This window comes from Manihot esculenta, chromosome 18 (genome assembly GCF_001659605.2).
Source record: "Manihot esculenta cultivar AM560-2 chromosome 18, M.esculenta_v8, whole genome shotgun sequence".
In the NCBI taxonomy this organism is placed as follows: Eukaryota; Viridiplantae; Streptophyta; class Magnoliopsida; order Malpighiales; family Euphorbiaceae; genus Manihot; species Manihot esculenta.
Genome location: NC_035178.2, coordinates 19060895 through 19070325, shown reverse-complemented (window position 1 = coordinate 19070325; position 9431 = coordinate 19060895). Strand labels below are relative to the sequence as shown.

The window sequence follows — 9431 nt, the reverse complement described above, 5'->3', positions numbered from 1 at the left end:
TTTGGACAGCCTCTAAAAGTCTCCTGGACTTCCATGAAACCCTAGGCAGCCTCCCAAGACCTATTTAAAGGCTTCAAGAAGACAAGAAGACAGATTTGGTTCCACCTCTTCTCCAAGGAAATTCGGCAAGGCCTCTAAGGCTCTCTCCCACTTTAGTTCTTCATCTTTTGCTTTCTTTTCTTTAATTTTCTGTTTTGGTTCAGCCATGAGTGGCTGAAACCTTCTTTCTAGTTGAAGTTTGATTGAAACTAAGGTTGTTTAAAAGGTTGTGAGATCTGAACATAAAGTGTTTGCTTTTGGTTTATTCAATATTCATGCAATTGTGCTTAATTCTAAGATTGCTTTGTTGTTTTGATCAAATTGGCCACTTGATTCTTAATTGCAAAGTTAATTGATTGTTGATTAGGATATTTGTTAGTCCGTAATTGCTGGAAATATTCTGATCTAAGAACACTTGGTGTAAAAACCAAGAAATTGCATGATCTAGCAACATCTCATGCGTTTGAGTAGTTAGGGTTTGGATCTTTCTTGTTCTTCATGCAATTGGCAATTGTTTTGATGCCTATGGCCCAAGGACGTTCCTTGGCAATTTGTTGATTAGTAATTGGTTAGAGGACGTTCCCTAATCAATTTGTTCATAAGGAAAGACATGGTGGTGAGAAGCGTCTTCCACCCCCATAACCAACCTATTGAATCAATCAAGATTACCATGTTTCAATGATCAACCCAAACAACCAAAGTGGATCCATATCTTCAACTAGACCTTTCTCTTATTGATTTTCTCTTTTATTTTTTATTACTTGCTAATTTAATTGCTTTCATTAGTTGTTAATCAAATCATCTCAAAACCCCCCCTTTTTACTTTCCTTGCACTTTACTTTTGTTATATTTGCAATCACTTGCTTTCACTTGTGCTTTCAATTGGTTTGATTGGTCTTGATTGAGATAAACAAATAAGTAAACAATTCTCTGTGGATACGATCCTTCACCACTGTCTACAGTTGTAAATTGTAGGTAACCAAAGAAGGTTATTTTTGACCGGCTTCGACAACCGCTCCTGTCACTCTAGATGGGTAATTCATACCTGTTAAGCCTGGTTTTTCACATACTGTAAAACATATATACATATACAGATCATGTACAAAAACATACGTCACTAGGTCAAGCACATGTCTAACTGAGATACACCTATTACATCTTTTTCATATTACATGTCCACTCTAAGCTATTACACAGCTCTTTCCTCTTTCTGTACTCTGCTGGACTGTCCCTGTACACTGTACACTGAACCTGCAAAACTGGGGTTAAGGCAGTGGGATGAGCTCTATAGCCCAGTGAGTAGAACAGTAAAACATCTCATTAAAATATGATCTCATGGAATGCGTCATAACACAGACAAGTTACATAACTAGGTCAAGCACATGTCTAACTAAGATACACCTATTACATCTTTTTCATATTACATGTCCACGCTAAGCTATTACACAGCTCTTTCCTCTTTCTGTACTCTGCTGGATTGTCCCTGTACACTATCCACTGAACCTGCAAAACGGGGGTTAAAGGAGTGGGATGAGCTCTATAGCCCAGTGAGTAGAACAGTAAAACATCTCATTAAAATATGATCTCATGGAATGCGTCATAACACAGACAAGTCACATCAAGAGTAAACCTGTCACCACATAGTCCCAGTAACTCTGTGCCAGGGTGTAGAATCGAGCACCTGGTCTTCCTGTCATATATGTATATGTGTATATAACACCTATGTACTTACCATTGCCAGGGCGTAGTCAAAGGCTCCTGGACTTTGCTATACCTGCCAGGGCGTAGTCAAAGGCTCCTGGACTTCCTGTCTGTGACTATTGGATCATTCAGCATTTACCCACATCAACACATAACTATGCAATGCAGCATATTCGTGGATTCTAATGCAAACAACCTACTGTATACTCATGATGCATGAACTATGATAAAAGCATTGTAGTGGTCAATTAAAAAAAAACATTAAGTTTAGTTCCACTCACCTCTGGCTCTGGACTGACTCTGCAGGCTCTGTAAACGCTGGAGCAGTACTCACTGCTGCTCACTCTGGTTCCTCTGGTCTGTACCTATACAGATGGACTCAAATGAGGGACCAAACTAGCTTATGAATAACTCTATTAAACTCCCCAAGAATCCCCTTAAACTCACTCAACTAGCCATGCAAAACATGCAAGAGAAGGCTGGACAGAATACTTTCGGCGGCAGGTTCGGCGGCCGAAAGTCCTCTCCAGAGACGAAACTCAAGCACCTTCGGCGACCGAACTTCCACTTTCGGCTGCCGAACCCTTTCGGGGGGAAGTTTCGGAGGCCACAAGGCACTCAAGAGACGAAAGTCTCTAACCTTCGGCGGCACCTTCGGCGGCCGAACTTCCCTCCAGAGCCGAAAGTCCAAAAGCTCGGGGGCAAGCTTGGGCAGCCGAAGCCACCTCCTCACACCTCCTCAGGGGTTCGGCGGCCGAATGTACCTTCGGCTGCCGAACCTGAGTTCATCAGCAGGGCAGAAACTTGCCCTGCCTCTCGCCAAATGCACAAAACTCACTCCAACTCAACCACCTCACTTCCTCAACTTGCATACACTTATGTATATGCTCAAAGGGGTCAAAAACTACCTTAAAACCCCAAACACACAACAAAAACAACACAGAAACAAGCTATACATACAAAACCATCAAAACCTCTCTTTTTAACCTATTCATGCAACTCTCTCCATAAACCCCCATAAAACCTTCAGAAAACATACAAACAAGCTCAGGATCTTCACTTACCTCTTGAAACCAAGTAGATGAAGGATCCTAACGTGGAGTTTTGGAGCAACTTGCCTTCAAACTCTCCAAACTTCACAACTTTGAGTTTGTACCTTAAAACCTTCAAATAACCATGAAAACTAATCAAATCTTTGCATGATTTAATGAAAACATGAAGAAATACTCACAAAGGACAGAGTTTCACCTCAACAAGTGAAAGAAACGGTGCTCTACCGCTTCAACCGACTGAGGGCCATTTATAGGTGGCTGGCCAGACCACCTTCGGCGGCCAAACGTGAAACCGAAAGCCATGCATGTTCGGCGGCCGAACCTGGCTTTTCTGCCTTGGTTCATTTCATTCAAAAACTCAGTTCCTTATGCTTGAAAACTTATGAACATATCAAAACATTTTAGAAAAACATAAATCTAACCCTTCTAGAGACGTCCAACATCTGAAACTCCATCGGAAAGTAGAATTCCGATGCCGGACTCTAGCCGGGTATTACATTCTCCCCCCTTAAGAACATTCGTCCTCGAATGTTCCTAAAATAAACAATGAACACAAAAAATGGAGGAAACTAACCTCAAAACAAATATGGATATTGCTGGAGCATAGACTCCCGTGTCTCCTAGGTGCACTCTTCTAGATTATGGTGGTTCCACAGAACTTTCACCATTGGAATCTCCTTGTTCCTTAGCTGTCTGATCTGTGTGTCCAGAATCCGCACTGGTTGCTCTATATAGGTGAGATCTGTAAGAATCTGCACCTCAGGCTCACTCAGAACCTGATTCGGATCTGACACAAACTGCCGGAGCATAGAAACATGAAATACCGGGTGAATTCTCTCCATCGAAGCAGGTAAATCCAGCTTATACAACACATTCCCGATCCTCTGCAAGATCTCAAAGGGTCCAATGTATCGTGGAGCTAACTTACCTTTCTTTCCAAAACGAACCACTCCTTTCATTGGAGACACTTTTAACAATACCCAATTACCCTCCTGGAACTCTAACTGCTTTTTGCGAACGTCTGCATAACATTTCTGTCTGCTCTGAGCTGTTATGATTCTCTCTCTGATCATAGGCACCACTCTACTGGTAATCTCTACTAATTCTGGCCCTGCAAGAGCCTTTTCTCCTACCTCTTCCCAGCAAACAGGTGATCTGCACTTCCTCCCATATAAGGCTACATAAGGAGCCATCCCTTTTTAAGTACTCCGTCATTTGCACTTTACCTCCAGATGAGCTAGGTTGCTGTCTGTCAACAACAGGGGCTATTGGTTCTGGTGGTGGTGGTACTGGGTCATTTAGCTCTGGGTGTGCTGCACTTGGATGGGTAGGGGAGGGTGGATACATAGGATATGGTGGATAATAAGGAGGATAAGGCATATATGGCATGTAAGGAGGATATGGGACAAAACTAGAGTACTCCGACATACCTCCCATCAGATACTCTGGGTCCTGCGAAAAGGCTGGATAGCCAAAACCTGAGGTCTGAGCGCCTCCCTGCGACTCTCCCATACCTTCCTCAAATCTGCCTATACCCATGCTGTCATCTCTAGACTGGTCAATCTCCATAGCCTCCCTCCTTTCCTCTGATCTTTCTCCCCTAGCTGTACCTCTTCTGCTCTCGTCGACAGACCTTCTAGGGTCTATTGACGTACCTTCCCTGCTAGATCTCTGCGACCTTGCCCTTGGCAATGCAGGAGGATGAGCAACTGGTCTCTCACTTTCTAGTGAGACTCCAGTCAGTCGAGCTGATCGACGAGTTCCTCTCATCTTTACTCTGGAAAACATCACAACATAGAGCACTTTAACACATAAAACATCACAGATCAATACTGCACATGCATACATCATGGCATTAAACAGATAGGACTCACCACCCTATCCTAGTGGACATGAATTCCTATTGTGCTTGACCACCTCTAGCCTCTATGAGCCCGACACTGTCTCTATAGGTCCGATCATGTGAACCTAGGGCTCTGATACCAAATCTGTAATGACCCCAAAATAGACCGTCACCGGCGCTAGGATTCAGATCGGCTTAAGGCCGCCAGAACCCGTAGCAAGCCTGCTAAACTCTCTGTGTACCTGTCATACTCATACATGATCATACATTTTCTGTGAAAATAAAAACTCTTTGCTGAACCAAGGCTTAACCTGTGCATGCACTATCTCTGTACTCTGTACTCTGTACTCTGTACCCCTAACTAGAGCTCGCTCTAGATGGGTAATTCATACCTGTTAAGCCTGGTTTTTCACATACTGTAAAACATATATACATATACAGATCATGTACAAAAATATACATCACTAGGTCAAGCACATGTCTAACTAAGATACACCTATTACATCTTTTTCATATTACATGTCCACTCTAAGCTATTACACAGCTCTTTCCTCTTTCTGTACTCTGCTGGACTGTCCCTGTACACTGTACACTGAACCTGCAAAACTGGGGTTAAGGGAGTGGGATGAGCTCTATAGCCCAGTGAGTAGAACAGTAAAACATCTCATTAAAATATGATCTCATGGAATGCGTCATAACACGAAAACATACATCACTAGGTCAAGCACATGTCTAATTGAGATACACCTATTACATCTTTTTCATATTACATGTCCACGCTAAGCTATTACACAGCTCTTTCCTCTTTCTGTACTCTGCTGGATTGTCCCTGTACACTGTACACTGAACCTGGAAAATGGGGGTTAAGGGAGTGGGATGAGCTCTATAGCCCAGTGAGTAGAACCGTAAAACATCTCATTAAAATATGATCTCATGGAATGCGTCATAACACAGACAAGTCACATCAAGAGTAAACCTGTCACCACATAGTCCCAGTAACTCTGTGCCAGGGCGTAGGATCGAGCACCTGGTCTTCCTGTCATATATGTATATGTGTATATAACACCTATGTACTTACCATTGCCAGGGCGTAGTCAAAGGCTCCTTGTAACATCCTCAAACCCATAGCTAGAGCAGTGACATCACTAGGTATGGGTTAGGCTATTTCACTACTAAAGTAAGTGGCATTAGGGGAGGTGCTAGCTTACCCCGAGCTACTTAGGGGAGGTACTAGCATAACTCTAATCTGCTAATAACTGAATTATAGAAAACTCAAATATAGAAACGGACATATTCAGAAATAAAGTAGACAGTGTGATTAGCGAGTCGGGAACGAGTCACTTTCGGGAGGTGCTTAGGGTTTTCTGACGTGCTTGCTTGAGGTGTTTGTTTTAAATCCGTCATGCTTGCTTAAGTGGAAAGGACTTCTAAAGGCGAAAAGCATATTTTAGTAGGTCAATCTATGATTATTGAAAGTGTAAAAACTAAATTGAAATATGGTAAAAAGTTTAGTGGGTTAAAGTATAAATATGGAAAGTTAAAATATAAAAGTCAAATTTTACTTTCCATGTGTCACCTAGCTATTGGATGAAGAAATGACCAAGCAATTTGAAAAAGGGATTGTCATCTTCTCCATTTCACTTTGCCGTAGCTCACACCATAGGAAACCAAAGAATTTCTTTTCTTTCTCCCACCAAAGCCAAGCCAAAACCTCACCAAATCAACTTCTTTCTTTAACCAAAATTCATCCTAAGATCAAGATCTAAAGGAAGAGCCATATATTGAAGGGATTGAAGAAGAAAAGTTTAGGGTTCCATATACACCAAGCTTGAAAATCAAAGGTAAGTTTAGAAATGAGTAGGAAATAGCATCATCTCATTTCTTCATGCATGGATTTGAATTATAAAGCTTTAATTTATAGTTTATTCAATCCTTTCCTAAGACATAAATTGACCTAGGTGAAGGAACATCAAAGGGAAAGGAGATAGCTAGAGATTAGAAGAGGAAAAGAAAGGAGGAATTCAAGAAAGGTTTGGTGTTTGTATGATTTTCTGTTTTCCTTGGATTCTGCCATGAATAAGTGAAATTAGGGGTTGATTTTACTTGCTGGAAATGTTGCTTTGACTGTATAAATATGTTATATGAATGTTAAAATGATGTTTGAAAGGCTTAGAGTAAAGAAATTTAACATGAGAGCTAAAAGTGCAAATCTGCCAGAATAGGTTCTAACAGGACAGTCAGTGTTGGAAGCCTTATAACTTATTGTGTATTTATTAAAATTAGTCCTAAGATATACCAAATGAAAGATAAGACAAAGATCTAAAACTTTTATGAATTGACCAAATTCTGAATCTGTAGGTAAGATGATGAAAATTTGAAGTGAACCTAAACTGGATACAGAGTTAGTGCATCCGGAACAGTGTGTATTGATTATACTATAACTAATTATGTACTCAGTGAAATTTGTTAATACCAGTGCCAAATGAATCCTAAGAAGTATACCTAAAACTTTGTAGAAGACACTTAAGCTTGAATTTGTATAGAAATATATGAATCTGATAATTTTTGTGATACTATAAACAGGTACTAATACTGGACTGATTAAGACCTGATTGAGCAGCTGGTAAAGAAAAATTCATAACTTAAGTTAGGATGATCAGAATTGCATGAATCATACCTTGTTGGAAAGATAAGACATAAATGTATATTTCTTATGAAGAAAATGAAGTTAAATTATAACTCTAAACTACTTGAAAAGTTGATGCAATATATGGCAGAATGTAGTTTTCTACATTAAAATGCTAAGTCAATAAAGTTTTGCACTATTTGCCATGAGTTTTCCATATTGTAAATCTTGGCATATGATATATGTAACTTGGAAAATGAATTCAAATAGCTTCAAATGGCATGCATTTTACATTGATACATTGAATTAATAGTGCTTGGCCCTGGTAAACGTAATAGGAGTCGAGGTTAGTATAAGGGTATGGCATGCCATATAAACCTACAGAGTTCGCAGTACTGCTACCGATACATGATTTTTATTTGAGGTTACATATCAGGTACCTCATAAGCACGGTCATAGAGCCCTGCTATCACAGTTTTGGCCTCTGAGCCTACCGTTCGGCACTCTGTGCCTACCGTTATAACTCCTTATCTACCTAGACGATCCTACTATGTGTTTATAAGGGCTAAGATCTTAATTAAGATTGATACTTGATTTTGTGAACTTATTAGTGAGTGTTAATATGTTTGCATCTCTTACATGCACTAAGCTGTGGTAATTTATTATAAATAGAAAATGTGCAATAACGGAAAAAGAAGATGTTTTTATTCCGATTATCTGTATACGTGAACTTGTTTGCTCTATTTTGTTATTTGTTTGCTATCACCCACTGAGCATTAGCTCAGCGTGTTGGTTTTTACCTCACGCAGGTTGTAGATAAAATAGGGCAACAGAAGTTATCAGAGATCTACATCAGATATCAAGGCCATCATCATAGCTGGTTGTTTTGAGTCTCGGAGTCATAGTACAGTTTTATTTTGGCATGTACATATTAAATAGAGTGAGTTGTGAAGGTTATGTAAATCAAAGAATAGTAAGATATCAAGTGACAGTTGTTAGTATTATTATAAGTGTGATGTTCATATGTATTACAGGTTAAAGTGCTAATAAAACAGAGAAAACTCTGCCGAAAATTTTGGTTTAAAAATCTCACGCTTATTTTAATCTTGATGAAAGTTACATGCATTACCTAAAAACTTGGTATTTACAGATAAAAGAAATTGTTTAGTCCTGATATATCTAAAAAGGTATAGTTTGTGACATTCCTTGCTCTATCTACTCTTTGATAGGGTAAGGGGTGTTACAATTAGTGGTATCAAAGCAAAGGTTTAGGCGATTCTAGGTCATAGTATGTAGGTGTATATGTGTCATATATGTACATGCCAAAATGAGTTACAGCTATGAGATGGTTCTGATGTAAATCTCTTCTTTGTGTCTTTAGGTCATATAAAAGATGTCATCTGAGTCACAGAGAGCAGCAGATGAAGAGGTAGAGAGTCATGCTCCCTCTGAGGCAGCTGCACCTGTTGCTGCTCCTCCACCTGCTGCTTCTCCTCCACCTGCTGCTGCTGGCGGACCAGGGCAGGATGCATTGTTTCAGCAAATAGCTGAGTTGATTAGGAGGGTCACACAAAATGTACCAGAGGTACTACCACCACCACCACCTGTTGTAGCCCAGGCACAACCTAGGCCTCCAATAGAAAAACTCAGGAAATATGGTGCCACAGAGTTTAGAGGTAAAAAGGAAGATGATCCTTCAGCTGCAGAATTCTGGTTAGAAAGTACAGAAAGGGTCTTACAGCAGCTACAGTGTTCACCAGCAGAGAGCTTGATGTGTGCAGTATCATTGCTGAAAGATGAAGCTTATAGATGGTGGACAACTTTGACACAGATGGTTAGACTAGAGCGGCAGACTTGGGAATTCTTTTTAGCAGAGTTTAAGAAGAAATATATTGGGGCCTTATATATAGAGGAGAGAAGAAGGGAATTTTTATACCTCAGACAAGGCAGGCTTACAGTAACAGAGTATGAGCGAGAATTTGTTAGACTTAGTAAGTATGCCACAGAGATAGTTCCTACAGAGGAAGAGAGATGTAAACGCTTTGAGCAAGGATTGCATGCTGATATAAGGATGTACCTCACAGTTATGCATATTAGGGAACTCTCAGTTTTAGTAGAGACAGCCCACAGACTGGAGCGAATTAAAGAAGAAGAGCAAAGTAGAAGGCAG

General features: G+C 40.2%; 1 long non-coding RNA gene across 1 annotated transcript; it reads left to right on the top strand.

Moving 5' to 3' along the window:
• The first annotated feature begins 6603 nt into the window (after positions 1-6603).
• LOC122722357 lies at positions 6604-8348 on the top strand. Its single transcript, XR_006349327.1, has 2 exons — positions 6604-6665; positions 8071-8348. It is a non-coding gene; the product is annotated as an uncharacterized LOC122722357 (long non-coding RNA).
• The last annotated feature ends 1083 nt before the right edge of the window (positions 8349-9431 follow it).